This window comes from Macaca fascicularis, chromosome 3 (assembly GCF_037993035.2).
Source record: "Macaca fascicularis isolate 582-1 chromosome 3, T2T-MFA8v1.1".
NCBI classification, from domain to species: Eukaryota; Metazoa; Chordata; class Mammalia; order Primates; family Cercopithecidae; genus Macaca; species Macaca fascicularis.
The window spans coordinates 8705321-8728574 of NC_088377.1; the positions used below are offsets into that span (position 1 = coordinate 8705321).

Genomic DNA, 23254 nt, shown 5'->3' on the forward strand with positions numbered 1-23254 from the left:
CTGCACATGTACCCCTGTGCCTATAATAAAAGTCAAAAAAATAAAATAAAATATATGTAATACGTTAGAACAGGATGAAAAAATGTATATATTATGCATGTATGTCCTTAAGTATCCTTGTGTGTGCTGTGAGAGGCTATAATTTTTTAATCCATTGCTTTACACCAATACTGATGAAACTTGCATACGAATTCCCCTGAGAGCTCATTTAAACGCAAATTATCATTCAGAAGGTCTGGGGTAGGTCTGAGAATTTGCATTTCTAACCAGCTCCCAGGTGAGGCTGAGGCTGGAGGTGAAAGCTCACACTCTGCATAGCAAACAGCCTTTTGCAGCCACTGTTCCTCATCTGGACGACACAGTACTGAACCCAGAAAATGGTCTGAGTGACTGTTTTCTCATTTCTCCCATGGACAGTCATAGCAAGCATCACTCTAGACACATAAAATAGAAGGTAATTCATTCCATCAGTGAATGCCATGGGGCTTAATTCAGGCTGGCTCCTCTCACATGACTGTTGAGAAAGGAACCTCTGAGGAGCTTGCTGTACTTATAACTTCACCTATGGGGAGAAAGTTCAAAGTCACTAGATGACTTCATTCTTTAAAAAAACACAGCTTATAAATCACCCATACGGTATTACAAAATGATCCCGTAGTCAGCAATTTTTTTAAGCATTTGGCTTATATCTGGAAACTTCATTTATGGGAAACATAGCTGGAAACCAAGATTTTGACCACACCTAGTCATCAAAGATTCTGTAGTGCTAACAGTAACAGAGTACTAAGTCAGGCGTCGCTTATATTCTGACTAATAACAGCTACCTCTATATACCCTCACTCTGATGTGCCCCTGGTATTGGGAGTGAGTGGCTTACAAATGCTGTTTTCCCAAAGAAAGAGAAGAAAACACACACACACACACACACACACACACACACAATTGAATGAATACAATGAATCTCTTAATTTACAAGGTCTGCTCGACAATTCATGTATGTATGCCCTATTATGACTTCCAAAAGACTACTTTGGTCCCATTTGAGCCATATATATATATGCCTTAATTTCTGAGTCAGTTTGCACTATGCAACAGTGCATAGTGTTATTTTCAAATATTTTTGTCTTCTATACTGTGTAACTGGTGTTCATCCTAAGGGATCTCTGGTTAAGTTAGACAGGTGCTTCCTCTGAAACTAGTCCGCAGTCCACAGAAACACAATGTGGCCCACCAGGACTCAGTCTTCCAACCACTTTGACATGTTCAAGAGGGATTAAAGTCAATGAGGCAGGATGAAGATCCTTAAATTTGCCACTTGAAGGGAGTTGTTCCCCAGTTTAAACCTAGTTGGCCAATTCCCAGTGGTCTTCCTTGGATCTATCTTCAGCCCTATTTTCGGCCAAGACATTGAACTTTCAGGAAGTAAAATTGGGAGTCGGACCGTGGTTGAAAGACCTTGGCAATGCCCTTCTGTCTGCTCTGTGTGCCGTCTCCTATTTAATTCATTGGTGATAAAATCCATGCGGTGAAAAAGGCCAAAATGCTTGTCTTGGGTTTGAGAGGAGAGACAATGAGTTTGTCTAAAGAGAATGGCTTTCACTAAAAGCCAAGCTTTGGGGAGCAGGGTCAATAGATATGGAGAAGAGCTTTAAAGAGGACAGAAGTGATACTTTGCTTCCACTTCCTTGAGGGCTGGGTGATTACTCTTCAACCAAGGGAGTAACCTCTCAACTCACCACTCCACTTGGTCAGAGCCACTTACAACTCAGCTGGCGAATACATTTCATTCCTCATCTTCCTTGACATTTCCATAACATTTCAGTCTGCTGCTACTGTCTTCTCTCAATTTGCCCTCTACTTTTCTGATGCCTTCTCAGTTCCATCTGTAGGTTCTTCCTCTTCTGCCAATCTTTGAAGTGGCATTTTCTCCAAGGCTCCGTGCTCAAACTATTTTATTTTCACTAAAGACACATTCCTGCATCCACTCCCATGGTTTCAGATATTACCTTTGCAGTTCAAGAAGTCTAGACTTTGTGTGTTCCAGATTGCTCTTGTCACTGCCAGAACAACAGTCAACTATGTGTGGTTCCTCCCTTTGATTGCCCACAAACACTCCGAATTAAACCCAGCCTAGCTTCATTATCCATTACCCAGGGCAACTCCCTTCCTCCTGTAGACCCTCAGGCACTAAAAAATAGCACCCCAAGTCTACCCCAACATCCCTTGAAGCTGCCCATTTTCTCCCTTCTGACTGTCACTGCGTTGGTTTAGATCCACAGACTTTCTTGCGTGACACTGCCTTGGTTTAGATACGCATACTTTATTTCTTGCATGACAGCACAGGCTCATAATTGAGGTCCCCATTTCAAGTTGTCCTCTCTCTATAGCATCTTTCATAGTGCAACCTCAGTGGTGTCCCTAAAGCACTCTGCCACCCAGCTTAATGGCCCCACTGTCTACAAACCAAAGCCTCAGCTCCTGAAACTGACCCTTCAGAAACTGGCCCCACCTGCCTTGGTGCCAGTCACTCCTCAGGTTGTTACCTGGTCAAGTCATGCAGAATGACTTTGCAGTTGCCCAGATGGATTAGTCCTCTATTGATTGACTTGATGCCATGCCATCTGCCCGAAAGCCCATCTCTTGTCTTGGCCAGCATTCTTACGCCTATCCTTTGGGGTGTTACCCTTTCTAGGTAGGTGCTTTCTCCACCTGTTCCCATGGGTTCAGGTTTTCTCTACATGATCACCTGTGCTTCTGTCTCCCAGAATATTTATCTCAGTGTATTGGAGATATCTATTTTGCTTGTGTATATCTAATTATAATAATAATCCAACCAACAACTGCCACTAGTTGAGAATGAATACGTAACTAGTGCTGTGTCAGCAGCTCATGCATGTATAACTCCAAACTTCAGAGTAATGCTGGTAAAAATAAGTAAATGGAGGTTAGATAAGTTAAAGCATTTGCCTAGGGTCACACAACTAGTTAGTAGTGGTGACAGTGCTTAAGATTGTGGTCTGACTCAAAAGTCAGCTCTTCATCCATCACACCCCACCACCTCCCACTGGAATGCAAGCTGCCATATCTCATCTCATACATGCCAATGCCTAGATTCTAGCAGGGCCTTAATGTCTGTTGAATGCATACATGGAAGCAAAGGAAACTTGGAATCTTCTAGTTATAGAAAAGCACCGCTGGGTCTCAAAAAGCAAGCTCCTACACATTGGTTGTGGTGATGAGGTGAACAGAGAGAACGTCATTGTGTCTCAATCCCCTACAGTACACACAGCTGTTTACTAATGCATGATGTAGACGGAATCATGCCTGCAAAGTCAGTGTTCCCTAGAAGTTCTTTGAGGGCAGAGGTTGGGCCATGTCCACCTTTGTACCCTCAGTAGAGCAGTTGCTGGCATGTGGTAGACGCTCCAGAAAAGTTTTAATGACTCATGACGATAAATGAGTGGATTAATCCATGACTTAGTCAGTGGATTAACAATCTATAAAGAATGAATGAATGTCAAAAACACAATCCAAAATATGTGAGTGTTCTCCATGCATTTATCATTATCTGTGTAGTTTTCTAAATTGCTTTTTGGGAGTGATTTATAGTATACATTGTTCTATCTCTGTGGGAAATGAGTTTCCCCAGTGTTGAAATCCTCTGAGTTAAGAAGCACTTCCTTTTATCTTTTCTGACTCAGACCCTCTTGGAAGCTGCACTCACTCTTGCAGATCACTTGGTAGATGACTCTTATGCTGTGAATCACCCATATCCTCCAAGAGCAGGTGGAAGTTCAGATACGGCTTTTCTCCCTGAGAGTGGTTTGCTTCTTAGTTATGATTAATTATTTCTGCAGTTACTTGTAGGATCAGGATTTCTACTAGAGGAGAGTAATTACTTTCACATGAACATCAGCTCCTCGTTCATTTAATTTGCCTCGCCCCTAAACACATGTGCACAAAATTAGCCTGGAAATTACTGAGGGTCCTACTTGTTCATATTCATCTGGTGACCATTTTAGCAGCTTTATCAACAACATCTGTAAGAGGCCCAAGGATTTAACTTGAGAATCATGGCAAAGTCAGGTGTCTCCCCTATTCCTCCTCAATTCTTCCCATCAGCCATCAAATGCTCACATTGAATCTCTAGGTTATGCTTACAAAAATCAAAGATGCCGAGTCTTAATTTGGAAAGACCATTGTCAACTTCTTTGTCATGAGAAATAGGACATAGTTTCTTTCTTTTTTGGTGCTACTATTGATGTATTGATTTTCCTGTGATAACTTTACACACACACACATACACACAAACACACACACACAATTTTTTAATCTAAACACTCTCAGACCATAGTACTTGTCAATTACCAGAAGGTGGGAGTCTCTTTTTACTAAAATTAAGTAGTCATTTTTAGATATTATATTGAAGTCTATCAAAATATTTTAAAAATATGTATGCAAAGCTGATAAATCTAGAATGCATATTGAAATGATTGTTTTCGTTTTCTAGGATGTAAATGCCTTGATCAAACTTAACGTTTTAAAAAATATTTTTAAAATATGAATTCAGATGTTTTCTTTAATTGAGAAATAATGTCCTACTTTTTGAATATATTCTAAAATCTAATTTCTTAAACTTTTATTTTAGGTTCGGGGGTACCGAAAAAGGGGTATGAAGGTTTGTTACGTTGATAAACTTGTGTCATCGGGGTTGGTTGTACAGGTTATTTCATCACCCAGGTATTAAGCCCAGTGCCCAATAATTCTCTTTTCTGCTTCTCCTTCCTCTCACCCTCCACCCTCAAGTAGACCCCAATGTCTGTTGTTCCCTTCTTTTTGTTAATGAGTACAGGACCTAGTTTCTAACATGCTATTTCTATTATCATTTTAAATAAACCATAGAACGGGTGGTTGAGAGAAATTGTAAAACACACATAATTTAGTACTGAAATTACGACATGGTTCTGTGAACTCCACGGGGACACACCCAGCCCTATCCCAAGAATGGAACTATGGTACCATTTCCTAAGAGCTGCCATTATTCCCCAGTGACTCCTAATTACCAAAACATCATTCATTCACTCATTTATTCAGTCATTTTACACTACTGTGGTCTTTGAAATACGTAAAGGTGAGACATGCATGATCTTAGCCCTCAAAAGTATACCATTTGATAGGAGAGATGACATATACATAAATTGTTATTATGCCAAGCAGAATAGACTCCTTCATGCCTAAATAGTATCCCATGGACATTTCTATCATAAAAGTTGATACTCACTGGTTCATGTGTAACCAGTGAGCTGGCAAGACTGTAAGCTGCTTAAAGACAAGAACCTTGCCTTATTTATCTCCATTTTGTCCATATCTAACACAGCATCTGCCTAGATCACATGAATAAATATGATATATTAAAAAGTATTAAGGATTTCCAGGAGGAGGACTGATTCCTTCTAATTGGAAAAATCAAAGAAGTTATCATGTGTTTTCTGTAGGGAAAAAAAAAAAAAAAAGGAGAAAGAAGATCGCATGTAAGGGGAATTGCCCAGGCAAAACTATGGGGTGGCAAAGTATGTTTCAAGTCCTCCCAGTTGATTAGACCATAGGGTTTATCAAATATCAGCGATTTTCAACCATGGCTGCCTATGAGATTCACCTGGGGGGATTTTAAAATGAACCAATGCCTTGGCTCTGATGCAGGACAATTGAATCAGAATATTTTGGTGGGGCACAGGGATATAAGTAAGAACCTGAGTTCTGCTCTTTTAAAAAAGGAGCCTCTGCTCTGTTCAAAAAAAAAGTTTCCCATTTGTGGGTTTTTTTTTTTTTTTTTTGACAGAGTTTTGGTCTGTCGCCCAGGCTGGAGTGTAGTGGCATGATCTTGGCTCACTGCAACCTCTGCCTCCTGAGTTCAAGCAATTCTCATGCCTCAGCCTCCCCAGTAGCTGGGACTACTTTCTTCAGATACACTGGGGTATCTGTCGTTCGTATGAGGCCATATTGGGAACCACACTGGCAATGAATTTTAAAAGGTGATGGAGGTTAAGCTGAAAAGTTTGATCTTTCGGCAGGAAAAAAGAAGCCAGGCTCATCTAGCAAGACAGATGGAGAGGGAGGAGAGCAGCTATAAGGAGATCATTTAGGAGGCTGTTGAATTTGTCTAAGTAATAAATGAATTCAAGTGAATCACTGCGTTGGTTTGCCACCAGGTAAAATTCATGTACCTACCACATGTGAAGTAGAGAGGGTTGAACATTAGTGGAAAGGACTCTGGAGTTTGCTGCCTGGATGGAAAGGAAGATTTGGATGAAAAGCAGACGGTATTGGGGTGGGGTTGGCTCCAAGTATGTCCATATCTAGGAATTAAATTTGGGGTGGAGGTGCAAATTGAAGAAGCATTGTACCTAGAAGTAAAAGTTGACCAGATATGAGTCAATGATAACTGAAAAAAAAAAAAAAAGAAAAGTACCAAGGGAAGAAAGCAACTGAAGGGACAATCTTAGAGACTGCCTGTATTGAAGAGAAGAGGAGAGGATTTTCCAGCAAAAGAAGTGGAGAAAGGCCAGCCGGATGGCTGAACACCTATGTAAATTCATAAAAGCAGACAATTAAGAAGGCAAGATTGCAAGAAAGAGGACATGATTCAGAGGTAAAATATTGGAGGGGGTAAGACAGAAAAGAAAGGGACATTGGTTTCCCTAAGATAGGAAGGAAAGATGAAAGGATATATTTATTGCACATCGTCACCTACTGTTTTTGACTATACTAGACACAGGGGATATAACAGTCCAGACAAGGCATTTGCTCTCATGAGGCTTATATTCTAGAAGACAAGTTACAGAAAACGTGTGCATGAGCTCCACGTGCATTTCTACAGACAGCATCTTCCTGTTTATTGAGGAGTAGAAGAGGATAGAAATTGGAGAAGTGTGATCTTAGTAAAGGGGATGATGGTATGGTACTCTGGTGTAAGAGGAACAAGCTGAAGGATGTGGAACAAACTTGGCTAGCTTTTGAGTCACATGTAGGAGAGGCAACAAGAAATGAAGAAAGGATTCAGCCAGCAGGCAGGTCCCTGTGAGGTTTTCAAGCATGAACACTAAGTTCACATCTTTGCTTACACCTAACATGACTTTGCCCAGGCGGAACAGCCTCGAAGCACTGCTGCATATGGAAGAGGTGGGCTGCCCAGAGTTGGGATTGGCAAAGCCTCAGTGGTAAAGGTTACTGGGGTCCAGGTTTATAAATACCACATTAGAAACATAAACATTTGAAAACCACAGAATGTAAATGCTCAAGGTCACAGCACGCTCATCAGCTCGTGGAATCCATACAGTAATTGAGCACATTAAGAAGCCTACTGACTCCGCTGTCTAGTTTTAGAAGAGCTATAATTTAGTATCACTAGCTATCAATTAGTCCTGTTTTCCTCATCTGTAAAATGAGAGGGTTGGACAAAATGACCTCAAAGTCTTCCAGCATGGTCAGTGGTGAATGCTAGAGCATACGTGAAATTCTGAAAGTTAATTTGCTTCTTTAACATTTACGTTGATTGTTTAACTATTGATGTTCAAAAATGCAGCTGCAGAGCTACTACAACTCTTTTAGGTCTGTGCACACAAAGCTGTTAGTTTTATGGACCATTCTGATTTTAAAATAAATTGTCCTGTGAAAATATGCAACCTGAATTCTGGTGGGAGAAATCTCAAGTGACATGGGTAATTGAATAGGGTAGTTGATAGGTCATTGAACAGGACATGGAAATAGACCAAGTAGAAAAGTATTAGACATTAATAGGTTTTAATATTTGCAAGTTTGGAAAATGACTTTGTGAACACTGGGAGAAAAGGAGCTTTTCAAATACTAGGATAGTAGCTAGGGATACAAAATAAAGTTATTCAGATATAACTTGTCTTCCTGCACTAAGATTAATCTAGAGTAATATACATAGGACCTCTTTCATTCCTTTCAAACATTGCCAGTAAGAGTTAACCAGGCCTTGGTTAGATCCTGAAAAATTAAGGTATGTGACCAACTAGACAATCTGTAAAAGTAACTAGAGTATTAGCTAGCTACTATTGTTTCGTATTGCAAAAATCTTGTCACTTTTCAAATACAGTAAGACTTTTGAATAATACTATATATAATCTTGAAAGAAACAAACCTTAGTATGTGTGCTTTTTCTAACAGCTGCATTTGTTACACATATTGTCACCAAAATCAAGGTCTTTGAGGCTTAAAACTTAGTACTAACTCTGAAAGTTACTTATTTGTATATTTAATCTAAATGAATAGCTTATTGCTATTTTCAAAAGCATATTTGGTACATTACTATTGAAAGCAGTCTTTGACATAACTGACTACATTTTAGTTTTATACCCAAAGCCTCTGTTTATGCAGATAAATTGAGGTTCCAGTCTTTACAGTGTAGGGTGTAAGTATTAATGAGTTGATTTCCTGCCAAGGTTAATTTATTTTTATTTGCAATCTCATAGAGTAGGGCTCAATCATTGTTAAGCGCTGGTAGTTTCAGAAGCAGAAGTCTTCTTCAGATCAGTAAGATTTATACTACTTGAAATTAAAAAGAGTGGATAATGGGGAAAAATCATGCCTGAGGTTAAGGTGAATCACTTTGATTGGATCTTCCAGAAATCTCCTTTGAGTTCTGGGTGGCTTTTTCCCCTCTTCCTTTGCACTACCCTGACGGCTCAGCTAGAAGCACCCTAAGGGGCCTTACCTTGAGTCCAGGTGCTGGGGCCCAATCTCAGCTGAAGATCCCAGAGATCTGGGGAAGTGATGAAGAGATCTGGGGAACTGACTCCGCAGGGGAAAGCCTGCGTGCAACCCAAACCTGCAGGATACGTGCTCCTGTGCTGGCCGAGCCAGTAGGCGGGAGCACACTCTCCACCCTAGCCTGCAGAAGCTGAGCATTCAGGCAGAGCCTCGGTCCCACCGCCCAGCTGCCCTCATCCGTGTCCAAGGACAGAGCCCTTGAGCCACGAGGGCTTCTGGCACATGGCTTCAGTTTTTATGGGTGAAAGACAGTCCTTTGGCATCATAAGGTATTTATATCTGAGATAGCTCCAGATTTTTAAAAAACTATTTGACAACAAAAACTGCCAAGCAGAATTAACTACCACAGAGGCCGGGAAAGCAGCACACGTGAGTTTTTTAAATTCTTCAGAGGTGGTAGAAGTCACCAGAAATTCTCTTGAATTCTCTCTAAAGGGCTCTGGATCCTTAGAAAAATGATCTGGTCAAGCCTCATACTTTAGTAATTCTTAAAACGGTCACAGTCCCATGCTTTCTGTCTCAATGTGGCGCTGGGTCACAGGTTTTAGCAGTTTGTTTTTAAAGCAGCCTCTTTTGGTGGAGAAACTATTGTAAACACATGGGAGCATGCTAGCAGCTGCCCATGACAGTGGATGGATCTCACCTGCCTTCGGTTTAGACAAGCACCACGTGAATTTTTATGGGCGTGTTCTTCCCTGTGCCATGTGTTCCTACAGTGACCTTCTGCACAGGATGGGTATGATCTGCATGGAACAATGATGACCACGTCTGGCAGCCCAGGCTTGGGGGATTGTGTGGCCTAAGCAGTGTAGCACACAGGCTCATTGCTTTCCATTGAGAAGAATACTCAAATACCACCCAGCTCAGTCTCCAGGAATTCCCCTTATAGGACAATAGCAATGAGAGAGCTCCAGGAAGGATCTATAAACACATTTCAGCTGCTTAGGAAAAGCAGGAATCACACGCCTCTTTCAAACTGCGAGTGTTTAACTGATTTTCAGTTTCTTTCCACTCACTCCTCTGATCTCTGTTGCCAAACGATAAACCAGTTTAATTATGTTGCTTCCCTCTGAGTTCGGCTTCATCTTTTCCTCTTTAGTTTCCACCTGCGATAGGAGGAGGCCTGGTGAGGAGTTCTAGGCCACATTAGGAGAATGTGCTGCAAAACCTCAGGCAAGTGACCCAGCCCCTCCGGGCTTCAGTTTTCTCAATGACACTGGGAGATGGGGTCAGACTAGCTTCTCTGAAATCTCTTTAAGTTTTAGCTTTCTATGAAGGGAAATTTAAAGAAAAGCACAGAGAGACTGACTAGATTCTATTTGGGGCTTATTTAAGCAGCTACAACAACTTTACAAGAGCATCTTTTCTTGAAGATGCCCAACCTGGTTTTGTCCCAGAGAGGATTTGGAAAGGTCCACTTAGCAGAAACCCTGCTGGCCTGGGGCTCCCCAGTGTCCAGATGGACATGGCTCCACCAGATCAGAGTGGTGTTGCCACTCAGAAATGCCTTTGGCTGTTGCAGAAATCTGGCTGTATGCCTATCTGCTGCATATGAAATTCCTGATGATGCATGCAACGTATAGGGAATTAGAACAGTTACACACTCCCTTAAATATGAATATACCTGTGAACCTTTTCAGTCGTTATGATAAAGCAGAGAATGAGGAATCAAGTTTTGCCTTGGTCTTGCCATAAATACACTGCTCTGGTCAAATTTGCTGATTTTTTTAATGTTCTCTTAGTTTTGACAAAATGGGATGATCACAAGTTCATTTGGTATGATTCCATGTTCAACTTCGTGTTGGGCAGTTTGGTGACAGGGACACAATATGCTATAGTGGGAAAGGTACAGGGTAGGAGCCAGACAGACCTGGGTTCAAATCTCAGATCTTCAAGTGATGACCTTATAGGAGGAGTCAAAGTCTGAAAGCCTACCCCCTGGGATCATCCTGAAGATGGAGTGAGATGCCTTCTGAAAGGCACCTGGGCTGGTAGCTTTGGACGAGTGACGCTGTCTCCCTGATCTTCAGTTTCCTCATTTGTAAAAAGAGAGATAATAAATTTCACATTGCATTAGGCTAGATTACAAATGCAGACCTGCATGCACTCAGCTCAGGGTGCAAAAGGGAGCTGATTCTAGCTCAGCCAAGTCTAACGTGCTCTCAGCCCTCCAGGGGCTGGTAATCTGATGGGAGATATGGGAGGCACCAACACCAAATGAATGAGGACACAGCATCTGATTAGTCCTTAGCGGCACAGAGACATACTAGGTTTTGTTCAGCCTGGAGAAGATAACATTTAGAAAGTGTAGAAGAGGTAAGGCCCCATGGGGAAGGGAAAGCTGAGTCTTGACAGTCCTTGAAGGGCTTCAAACTTCATAATGAGATTCTAATAGAACAGGGAAAGAATGCTTTCCAGGAAATGGAACAGCACAGGCAATGGCAGTGAAGTGGGGAAGCATACAGGAACAACTGAATGGGGGGGCCTTGTTGGGGAGCAGTGGGAAGAAGTGTGGGTGAAGCAGAGTCAGGCCATAGGGTTCCTGGATGATACAAGTAGGGGCATCCCACAGAGAACCCCAGGGTGCAACAGTGGGGTTTTACAGTGGTAACTTTCAATAGATCCAGTTAAGCCTGCCAAAAATTACTAGCAGCTCCATCTCCCAGGGACAGTTTGTGCTCTCTTCATGCAAAACTTACTCTCTGTCCCCTCCTCTCTGGTTTCAGAGAGGATTGTGGTTTCTCTCCACACCAGCTTAAGCACTGTGTAGTCAATTTATAGTTTACAGGGATTTCCCACACACCCGTATATGTTTTCCACTGAGGTCTGTACTTTTTCCTAGACCCACCCGAATTCCAGAGCCAGGCCCACTTGCATGCCAAGTTCATTTTCTTCTTCTTTATCACCTTCTCCTCCTTATAAAACATAGAAGATAGTTACTTTTTAAAATGTGTCTGTGTATTTTTAAACAGAAATGAAAGAAGAAACTCCAGAAGAAAACAATGACAAGGGTAATTTCTGATTCAATTTGTATTAACAATACTTGTTCATACAGGCAAACCCAGCAAGTGAGTTTTTTCACTGTTGACCACTGTTTTTTCACATTGCAACTCTTGCTTATGAAAGTATGAGTGGCTTATAGGGTATAATGCCTTTTTTTTTTTTTTTTTTTTTTTTTTTTTGAGACGGAGTCTCGCTCTGTCGCCCAGGCTGGACTGCAGTGGCCGGATCTCAGCTCACTGCAAGCTCCGCCTCCCAAGTTTACGCCATTCTCCTGCCTCAGCCTCCCGAGTAGCTGGGACTACAGGCGCCCGCCACCTCGCCCAGCTAGTTTTTTGTATTTTTTAGTAGAGACGGGGTTTCACGGTGTTAGCCAGGGTGGTCTCGATCTCCTGACCTCGTGATCCGCCCGTCTCGGCCTCCCAAAGTGCTGGGATTACAGGCTTGAGCCACCGCGCCCGGACTGGTATAATGCCTTTTATAAGTTTTGTTTTTTTTTTTTTAAAAAAAAAGCTTGAAAGTTTTTAAAGGATAGACTCTGGCTCTGGAATTCAGGCTTTCTTTATAAAGTAAGTTTTGTTTTGTTTTTAGAACAAAAAGAATGTATAAAAAGGGAATCAGGTCCTTAGGAAGGAAATTAGGAATCGTTCTGGTCATTTTGAGAATGCTCATTCCCTACTGATTCATGAGGTAGAAGACGGAAGTGCTTTCCACAACACTTTCACAAAAAATCATGCCATTTAACTTCCTTGTGGTCCTGTGGTAGGAATTACCCTGCCTTTTGCAAATGAGAAACTAAGAGGTTGAACCACGTGCGGAGGATCCCTCAGCCCACAGGCGGGGACTCCAGTCCAGCGCTTCTACCTCCAAGACGAACCTTTCCTTCACCAGCTGCCTTAGGGACAAGCCTTGAGCTCAGCCTTGTCCGGGGAAGGAGGAGGGTGGAGAGTCAGTGGGATTTAGTTTCCACCTGGGATAGGAGGAGGCCTGGTGAGGAGTTCCAAACCACGTTAGGAGAACGAGCTCTTCTATGTGCTGCAACACCTCAGGCAAGTGACCCAGCCCCTCCGAGCTTCCGTTTTCTCAGTGACACTGGGAGATGGGGTCAGACCAGCTTCTCTGAAACCTCCGAAACCTGGCGTGGAGAGAGAAGTAACCCACCTGTCTATTTCCCATATGCCTCATAATGTGCTAAGAAACTGAATCTCAGAACATTAGTGCGCCTTTCCCAAAAGCACTGCGGCCAGGAGTCTGCACACCTGGAATTCACATCCGGGAAGGTCAGATTCCAAAGGCCAAAGTCTCTTTCCATGAGACCAGGCTGCCTCTCTCATTAGAATGACCTTCCATTTGTCACGTTTCTACCATTACCTGTCAGGGGCTTTTTCTCACTCTCCTCCCACCTTTTTTTTTTTTTTTTTTTTTTTGTCAGATTTTAAGTACTCTTATCAGATATTTGTTTTCTCCTATCCAAATGTTTCCAAACTGTGTGTTGTTACTCATTTGACTTTTGCTAAGAAAATTTAGGCTGTAGTTTTTTTTTTTAAAAAAATCCACCTACATAACTTTCAATACTAGTATAACGCAGCACTTCCTTTTTTGCTGAAGTTTGGCTGAATCACAGTACAGCACTGAAAAAACAGAAGATAGTCCCAGCCAAAGAAACTTTAAACTGCAGGTAGGTTCGAAGTCGGTGACAAATGATTGTTCTGAAGAAAACTGGCATTGCTTCCTTGTTCTCCCGCTTTCGTTATTACTATTTTTGTCAGATCCTGTTTGTGTTCAAAAGGTTGCCGGTCTTATGAAAGGATAAACTTGAAAAATCTTGCTTTAATCATTGCAGCAATTAGCAAACAACTGCATTATCTTTCCTTTTTTATTATAAACATATTCAAGAACAGACTTGTAGTTTACTTGTAGTTACTCAGAGCTTCTCAGAAAACTGAAGCTGGTTGCTCGTAAAAACCAGGTATTCAACCTGTTCAGAAGGGGCCTGAGTTGCTGGAATCTTCCTTCATGTCTCCAGTAATTATGTGACTACAGGAACAGATGTAACCCCCTCTCCAAGCTAAGCATATACTTCTTAAGTCATGATGGATTTAACTGAGTGAATAACTCAGTTGACTTTGAGGAGGAAGGTGAATGGGTTTGTCAAATTTAGCAAAAAACAGCATAAGAAACATTCACCATTAATAGGCTTGAAGGCAGCCAGCTTCCAGGACCCTGAGAACTCTGCTCTGCCAGCCAAATGATAATCTCTCAGTTCCTCTCACACTTTTCATCTGAACTGAGTTGGCAGGGTGATACCAAGCCTTCCTCTTTCACTGGTTCTTCCCCTCAACATCCTCCATCTCCCCTTCTCTGATATATGAATCAAGGGTGGTGCCATTAACTGTGTCTCCCTCAGAAAATTCCTCCTGTTGGTTGCTAGTGGGTCAGCAGATTCATTGGTCATCTATCTGCCTCTCTGAGAGTTCATTCTCCTGCAGTGTGGTGGGTTTTTGTTCTTCCCCATCCTTTGTAATTATGTTCCCCAAGGTCTTGTGCTCATCCTCTTTTATTATATCTTTCTATTCTCTCTTGGCATCCTCTGAGTTACCCTACTGCCCATTCAGAGTCCCATGATGTTAATCAATGCTCACCAACAGCATCTCCTCAGGGATCCAGTCTCTGTTTCCAACATCCCCTGGAATGAGAGCAGTCCAGAACTGACTCATCCAAAACTGAAGGCATATAATTCTCCCTAAATCCAGCTACATATCCTGATTTTTGTTTCCTAACAATGGTGTCCTTATTCTCACCTCTCCCTCTTTAAGCAGCTTTACTCCTGTATCCAATCAGTGCAAGCCCCAGATTCCACCTGCTGAATCCCCCTTGCACAGGTGTCTCTCCTGCCCCTTCCCACAGCCACCACACTGGTCCAGGTTTTCATTCCTTTCACTGAGTCTCTCAAAATGCCCTCTGAATTAGTCACTTGGTCATCACTACCAGACTGTTTTTTCTGAAGTGCAGCTCAGGACTCAGAAAACCAAAATCGTCAGTGACTCCTCATTGCCTATGCTTAACTTTCATCTCCTGCAGTAGAGGCTTAAGGGTGTGGCTTCTAGAGATGGATGACCTAGCTTCAAAGGCCAGTTTCACCCCTCTCTGAAGCCTGTGGCCCCAGCATGTTCTTAACCTCTGCACCCTGCTTTCCTCATCTCTAAAGAGATTAGTAAGAAAGTCTGCCTGTATGAGGATTAAGAAATACTTAGAGCCATGGAAGACAGTGTGGCAATTCCTAAAGGATCTAGAACCAGAAATACCATTTGACCCAGCAATCCCATTACTGGGTATATACCCAAAGGATTATAAATCATTCTACTATAAAGACACATGCACGCATATTTATTGCAGCACTGTTCACAATAGCAATTACTTGGAACCAACCCTAATGCACATCAATGATAGACTGGATAAAGAAAATATGGCACATATACACCATGGAATACTATGCAGTCATAAAAAAGAATAAGTTTATGTCCTTTGCAGGGACATGAATGAAGCTGGAAACCATCATTCTCAGCAAACTAACACAAGAACAGAAAACCAAATACTGCATACTCTCATTCATAAGTGGGAGTTGAACAATGAGAACACATGGGCACAGGGAGGGGAACATCACACACTGGGGACTGTCGGGGGGTCAGGGACTAGAGGAGGGATAGCATTAGGAGAAACATCTAATATACATGATGGGTTGATGGGTGCAGCAAATCACCATGGCGCGTGTATACCTATGTAACAAACCTGCACATTCTGCACATGTATCCCAGAACTTAAAGTATAATAAACAAACAAACAAAAAGAAATACTTAGAGCCCTGCTTGGCCTTTCAGGAGTGCTCAGCACTGTTGGCTGTTGGCTGCCAGCTTTGTCCTGACTGTGGCCCTCACTCTCCCATTCCTTCCTTGCAGTAAGCTCAGCCCCTGTGCACACTGCTGGCCTCCCACACCCTCCTGCTGGTGCACGTTAACTCCCGTCACCCTCCTGCTCTGACGGCTTCTCCCCGTCCTGACCCTGGAAGTCCTCTTGTTCTGCAAGGCACGTCTCAAATGTCCCAGTGCCTCTTACAATCATCCCAAAGGGATCTGGTCTTTCCCTCTCTGACTTTCCCTGGAACTTTATCAGGGTCTCTCATGTCAATGTCATCACATTCTGCTGGGCACTGGAGACTTTCTTGTGCTTTGGGTGTTTTTCTTTACAGTTTCTCTACTTCCATGTCTTCCTATCCACACCTCTGTCCAGCAGCAGCCTGGAGGCTCCTTGAGATCAAGGACTAAGTCTTCTCCGCTTATATCTTCTAAATCGACATAAGACTGACCTCCCGGCCTCCTGCAGAGTAAGCCCTTGGCAAGAATGTGCTTGGTGAAGATCACTGAGGGTTAAAGCCTGACTATCCAAAATCTGAGTGAGAGTTGATTTAAAAACTCATTAAATATACATTTCTACCAACCACAGGGCTAGCAAGTCAGACCATTTCTTCAGATACTGAAAACTAAACAAAGTGCTGTGCAGAAAGTATCGTTTAGGGAACATTCCCAGGATATTGGACTAGATAGGTTAATATTCATAATTATAAAATTCATGTTTAAATGTACATATCCTCATGCAGCCCTAGACTCTGAATGTCATATACTGGCATAAGCTGCTCCCAGCTGCAACGAAATGCACTTGACCATAATCACAGAAAAGTGGCCCTTACAAGTTTTAGTCCTATAATATTTCATCTTTAAAATGGGCAAATGTTAGAAAATTCTCTCAATTTAAAATGTAAAACACATTCAGAGCCAAATACCTTTATTGCCACAGGTATGCTAACACCAGCCAGATCTAGACATAGTGTTTGAAGGAGACCGAATTGATGCTAATTTTGTTGTTTTCTGCATTTGCTGCTCCATAGATCAAATTACCCCTTTCTAGCCTGGGATTGCAGTATATTCTTCCTTTTATTTTTTCGCCTTGTTTTCTTCCTCAGAATCAAACTTCCAGCCCACACTCCCACGCTGAACCCTGCTGGCTCTGTATTTACTTTTCTGTTTTATTTCAAGTTTCATTTTCTTCTTTCCAAAATAACCTGCATGTTTTCTATTTTTCCTCTGTTGGGTTTACACAACTACTATATCTTAAGCACATGGTTCCCTGTTTCTTTTCACTCCTTAATAAGATGTCTCCCTCCTTAATAATCTCACTTACACAATTCTAGCAGCCAATCTGTCACTTTGAAATGTTCACCAAGGGAGAGAACACACCAGTCAGCCGTTTTCACACACACATATTTTCAAAAGACTTCAGATAAAAAGGTCTCTGCTGTGCCTTTGCAGGACGAGGTAGATGTAAGTTCATGGTGAAAGCGAAGATGTAATTATAGCAAAAATTATGCCTTTCATGTCAGTGCATGTGGATTCAATACATATTGCTTGAGGAATACCTTGGGCCATGCACTGAAAGCACAAAGAAATAATTACGTAAAATCTCCATTGTCAAAGAGTTTGTAGCCCTGTAGGGAAAAGGGACAAGTAAGCAGGCTGTTGTAAAGCGGGGCCAAGCAGGGCGAACCAGCTATCTCCAGGAATGGGGAAGGAATCCCACAGAGGGTTCCCAGCCCAGGCCTGATGGACCAGAGATTATTCCCTTAGGCTAGTGCCAGACCTGAGTCTAAGCCAGTGAAGAAAGTTTACAATCTCAGTATAAACAAATTATACATAAAGGGGTGTAAAAGGTGAAATAAAATTTAAAAGATCCACAGAGGAAAATGGACATTGTCTTTCAAAAGAATTGTAAAATATAGTGCACATAAAATGACATTCAGTGAGTGCCCAGTTGATTCCTAGGTTCAAGTAGGAAGCTAAGTTAAGTTCAAACGTAGTTAAGATCTCTATTTAATGTTGAGCTCAAAAGTAAGATTCTGCCACTGTGGATCTGTGTGCATTTAATTGTGATTTTTAAAAATAGATCAGATTTGTAAGTAAATGATTTAATCAAATGACCTTTTTGAGATTTACTCTTTTTTTTCTTTTATTTCATGATGTGTGTGTGTGTATCTTTGTAAATTCACTTAAATTCTTTTAAGAATAAGGTGGATATGAAGAAATGAAGAGAAAGAAAGTAAAAAAAAAATTCTTTGGGGCTGACTGTAAGCAGCCACTTTGCAAACCTGAAGGCTGGCCAGTCACATGCAGGGGTAGTCAGGCCCCGGTAGTACAACTTACACCTAAATGGAACGTGGACATCACACATGTTCTTTCTTGGATCGCATGATGCCTTGCCACCCCACACCCATCACACTTGGCCAAAGCATCCCCAGCGGGGTTGTGTGAAACGTTAGTCAGAGCAGGGAATCATAGTTGTGGTCAGGGAGGAAGTGGTGGACAGTTCTGTGGTCCAAAATGGATGTACAACTCAGATTCAAAGTTAAAGAACGTCTTTGCTGCAGAACTTCTTGGGTTTTTTTAAATGTTAATGATTGCTTTGAAGGTTCAAGAGGGGCCTAAACTAGGAAGGGTTTTCTGAACGTATTTGAGTGCAGACCTTCTTATTTCTTGCAGGGATGGAGTCACCAGGACCCTCACAGGACTCCGCTCACCACAGAACTTCCCAGGATAGAAAGACAGTGCTTTGCTGTCAAATTCAACTGTGTTTCAGGACACTCCCTCCTGCCTTCTCACCAGCAGAATCACCCCTGTCCCCTGACTCCTGAGACAGGAAGTATAGGGTCCTCCCCTATACTGAGTCCTCCCCTACTTCTCAGGCAGCTGTATCCTGGTGGCAATGGAGTGGAGACTTCACCTCCCCTTTCCCTCCTCAAAGCAGCTTTGGCCTGCCTGGGAGAAGCTAGCCTTCTTCTGTTCATAGGGCCCAGGAACCAAGACACTGAGTGTTTCTTAATCGGATTATCACAGCATTCCTGTTGATAAGAATCAAGTCATGTGACATTACATTCAACTCTTTTCAAGGAGTGACGTTAAGATGTCAATGTCGGCCAGGCACAGTAGCTCATGCCTGTAATCCCAGCACTTTGGGAGGTTCAGGTGGGTAGATCACTTGAGGTCAGGAGTTCAAGATCCCCCTGGCCAACATGGTGAAACTCCATCTCTACTGAAAATATAAAAATTAGGCAGGCGTGGTGGCAGGTGCCTGTAATTCCAGCTATTTGGGAGACTGAGGCAGGAGAATCGCTTGAATTTGGGAGGTGGAGGTTGCAGTGAGCCAAGGTCATGTCACTGCACTTCAGCCTGGGTGACAGACCAAGACTCCATCTCCAAAAAAAAAAAAAAAAAAAAAAATGTCAGATATCAATGTCACAACAACATCACTTTTTAAAAACACTGTTTAGAGGACAATTGTTTTGTGTGCACGTAATTTTGTGGGTTTTTTTTGACGGAGTCTTGCTCTGTTGCCCAGGCTAGAGTGCAGTGGTGTGATCTCAGCTCACTGCAACCTCCTCCTCCCAGGTTCAAGCTGTTCTCCTGCCTTAGCCTCCTGAGTAACTGGGACTACAGGCACCCGCCACCACGCCCGGCTAATTTTTTGGATTTTTAGTAGAGACAGGGTTTCACCATGTTAGCCAGGATGGTCTCGATCTCCTGACCTCGTGATCCACCCGCCTCGACCTCCCAAAGTGCTGGGATTACAGGCATGAGCCACCGCGCCTGGCCTGCACTTAACCTTTAATATGGACTATAAGTCAAAATTATAGACTTGAAATATGTTAAACAAGATGTTCAAAATACAGCACCATTGTATTCTGATGTTGTTGACATTGGGATAGCCTCTCTATACCTACACAGTCAGTTTTGTTATTAATGTCCTAGCTAAATACACACCCACACTGCCTTTGTCACTTGTATGTGTATGTCCGTATGTAATACAGCTCACTGTCCATTTATAAATTCTTTCCATGAACTTCTGACAACATAAAAAAGACAGGGCAGGGTTCCCATTTCTTAGTATTCAGAGCATGCTGGTTGCAGCAGCCAGGTGCTCCAGGGTTCATTACATTTTCTTTACCTCCTAGCAGACGTGGGAATGGCATTGGTAGGAAGAGTACAAATGATGCCAAATTTCGTGAACTGTCAAAGTAAAGGATAAACTTTTCAAATTTGTCCTTTAAAGGTTGGAATAGATATGAAGGATAACTTAGGAAATAAGAAAGCAAGATTCAAGAAGCTGACCTTGCATTTTTTGGCAAAGAGGTCTAAGATGAAGCAAGATATCAATCTGCAAATATTTGAAAATGTAAACATCACTGAGTGAGAACATTATTTGTCCTGGTAGGCATGGGTTTAGCCAGCATTTCTACCAAGAAATGACACAATTAACTGCTATCAAAAATTGGAAACAGCGTTAATAGAAACTAAGGAATAAAGAGGAAGGCTTCTCACCAGAGACACAGATATTCCACTGGGGCAAGCCCTCAAGTCTGCTCGAGAAGATGCTTATTATTCATGCATTCAATACCATTCTAGGGTCTAGTGGCACAACTAGCATAACGTTCTTTAAGTTTTAAGTTGGGGGCTCCTCAAGTGGAAAAAGTGCACAGTTAATTTCAGTACTCACATACTCTACCACAGGAAATGCGGCTTTGATAGCATCTTACCCTTGGGCTGAGATATGACCTAAAGATTCAAGTACAAGGATCTACCTTTCATGGTAAGGTACCAATGAAGCGAGAAACATTCTAGACAGCATTGAGATCAGTTTTCCGTATATCACTAGATATGGATAAGCATGATTGGTATTTTTTGCTTATCATTTTTCAGTTATTGAGAGGGCAGCCAGCAGCTAAAATTTATATAAATTAATTCAATCATTCATTCAAGAGACAAGTATCAGGCCTTTGCTATGTATGACACAGAGTGCATTTATCAAGAACTTAATGAAACTTCAGCTTCAGGGTTCCTCACTTGCTCAGGTCGTATCCAAATCCTTGTACCTAATAGTACAGTCCTAATTTTGCATTTGTTTCCTCTAAAGAAAGCCCCCAAATTGTGCAGTGTTAAGGGTCCGTAAAATCTTCACCAGCCTCCAGTACAGACACTGGAAAAAATGCACATGAGTTCCATAGCCATCTGCCCGACACCAGGGCAGCTCCGACTGAAACAGGATGCGAGTGAAACCAAAACCCAGGCATCCTAAGAATTGCACTCCCCGCTGCAGTGTTCCTTCTCTGCGTCACCCTCGTTTTTGTTTGATGGCCCAGCGGTGACTCTGAGGATCCGTGTTATCTGTAATCCCAGGGACGTGGACGGGCTCAGGATGTCTGAACTCTGAATGAGGGAATCAGCGGCCAACACAGCTGCTGTGACTTCTGGCCAGGCTACTACGAGAGGGCCTGCTTGGCTGGTTCATTGTGGATCCCTACACATTGACTGCTCTGAATTCGAGCTGTGAGGTGGTAGAGACGGAATCAAACAAAACCTGGGTTATTCTGTTGCTAATTCTTTCCAGTGTTCTCTCTGTAGGTCCTCAGTCCTAAAGTAGTACAGACATGCCCTTCCACTCAACTGCTCCCTACTGTAAACGATCGGGTGGCTGGCACATGCGTGTTTTGTATCAAAATGCAAACCTTTGTCCTTCTCCTGCATCTTCTGACGTGAGCATGATCATGTGACCCTGATTCATCTTTGTATAGTGGCTAAAATATCTGGAATTGTGTGCTTTAGAATTTTACTTCTAGAAGCACGAACTGTATTCTGGAATTAGGTCAAGTGTGAACTTCTGGATTCAAATTGGATGGTGGTGGCATTGGTTTATTGATCTCTTCTGTAGTTAGGGCACAATGCCCATCAAGACAAATGCAGATACACAAACTCCTCATGGAGCTCTGACCTTTCTCTTGTGAGAACAGCACAGGTGTTTCTGACTGAAATTCTCCCTGGGAATGTGACAGAATTCACTATGTGTATTCCAGCTGCATTACGATGAGTGGAGATCCCCCTACTATCATCTGAATTAATCCAGAGATGTGTTCCAGAGGCTATACTTGTCAAGTTCAACTTTCTTGCCTGCCTTTTTATCAGAAATATCTGTTCTCTCATTTTTCTTCTTTCATTTCAACAGAGTAATATTTAGCAAAGAAAACTTCTTAAATGGAGAATCGAGGACATAGAGGGAGAGAAACTAAGTTATAAATAAAGGTTCCAAGAAAGAATTTGCATTTCCTAAATGTTTATAAACCCTTATTTATAAATTATAACTTAGTTTCTCTCCCTCTCTGCCCTTAGTTCTCCTTTTAAAGGTGGGAGCAGGCTCCCTGTGTTCCTTTGGGGAAGATTTAGCACTTCTTAGATTGCTTGTCTCTGGAGCTACTACTGGGTCACACTGCTCCTTCACCTGTCTGCAAAACTGGCACCAGGAAGTTACCTGAGCCAGGTGTGTTGGGTCAGACCTGTCTCCCTCCAGGGCACTGCATCCTTGAGGGGCACAGAGTAAGGCCCACCCTTGGTTCACTTTGTTCTAGATCCAGACCTGCCCGGCCTTATCCCACCATCAACTGCACCAGAAGTCCCACTTCCGAGGTGGCTTTTATGAGATAAAGGTAAAGGACAGAAAAGAGAGAAGACAGACAATAACCTCTGACTGACTTGCCTCTTGTATTTTCCCATGAATAAGCAACAAACTCATCTTTGCGGATATAAAAGTTAATATTAACTCATGTAATAGCTTTCTGACAATTTTCAGTGTGAGATTGAAAGAATTAAAGAATTAAAACAACACATTTAGAGATGCACGATTTAATCTGGGGTGCAATGGTTGAATTGTTGCAGGGAAAAAAAATAACGATAACTATGACTTACATATTAAAGACTGAAGAAAATGATTAGGGAGGTATATATGCCCTCAACACGCATTCCCAAGGACCAGTCATTTACGGCTTTGTCATGCTTACAGCTCAGTCTCTGGACTGTTAGGTTGGCTCTAAGACTGACGCATCCACCATGCAACTACATTTCATAAGCAACCCTGAACTCTGAGGTAAAGTATGCAAAAAAGTTCGTGGGTTGCTTCGAGTCTCTAAACAGATGAGAGGAGATTGGACAGGAAAGGATATTTCAAGGATTTGGCACTGTTAAATCCAAATAACTTTGCCTCTCTATTCCATGTCTAAAGTCACATATTGGTGGGTTTTCTTGTACCGAGGATGTCATTGTTATTCAGGTATATAATTGCGCACACCACACACACACACACAGACACACACGCCCCAAGAAAGCACAGCCCTTTCGAGATTTCCTCGATGCAGAAGCAGAGTGAGGTTGTGCTGAGCCTTGTGGGAAAGAGCCCGGAGACCTGCTTTTGTTGGCTTCTCAGGTTTGCTGGCATATGCAGCCTGGGGTCTTGCTCTCTTTCCCCCCAAAACACTGGCTGTCTGCACTGGTGAGAAGTGTGAGGAGAGGAAATTGGGGAAACAAGACTTTCT

The 23254-nt window shown here is 42.3% G+C and overlaps 1 protein-coding gene across 7 annotated transcripts in view; it reads right to left on the reverse strand.

The window, feature by feature from the left end:
* Positions 1-23254, reverse strand: part of KCNJ15 (potassium inwardly rectifying channel subfamily J member 15) — a 49373-nt gene that overhangs the window by 24070 nt on the left and 2049 nt on the right. For 2 of the 7 annotated variants that reach the window (XM_015446861.4, XM_005548693.5), the window contains exon 1: positions 8738-9000. The exons of the other annotated variants lie outside the window; for them this stretch is intronic. The gene's annotated coding sequence lies outside the window, so the exon portion shown is untranslated. Of the gene's footprint in view, positions 1-8737; positions 9001-23254 lie in introns of those variants that run through there. 7 annotated transcript variants of the gene reach the window in all.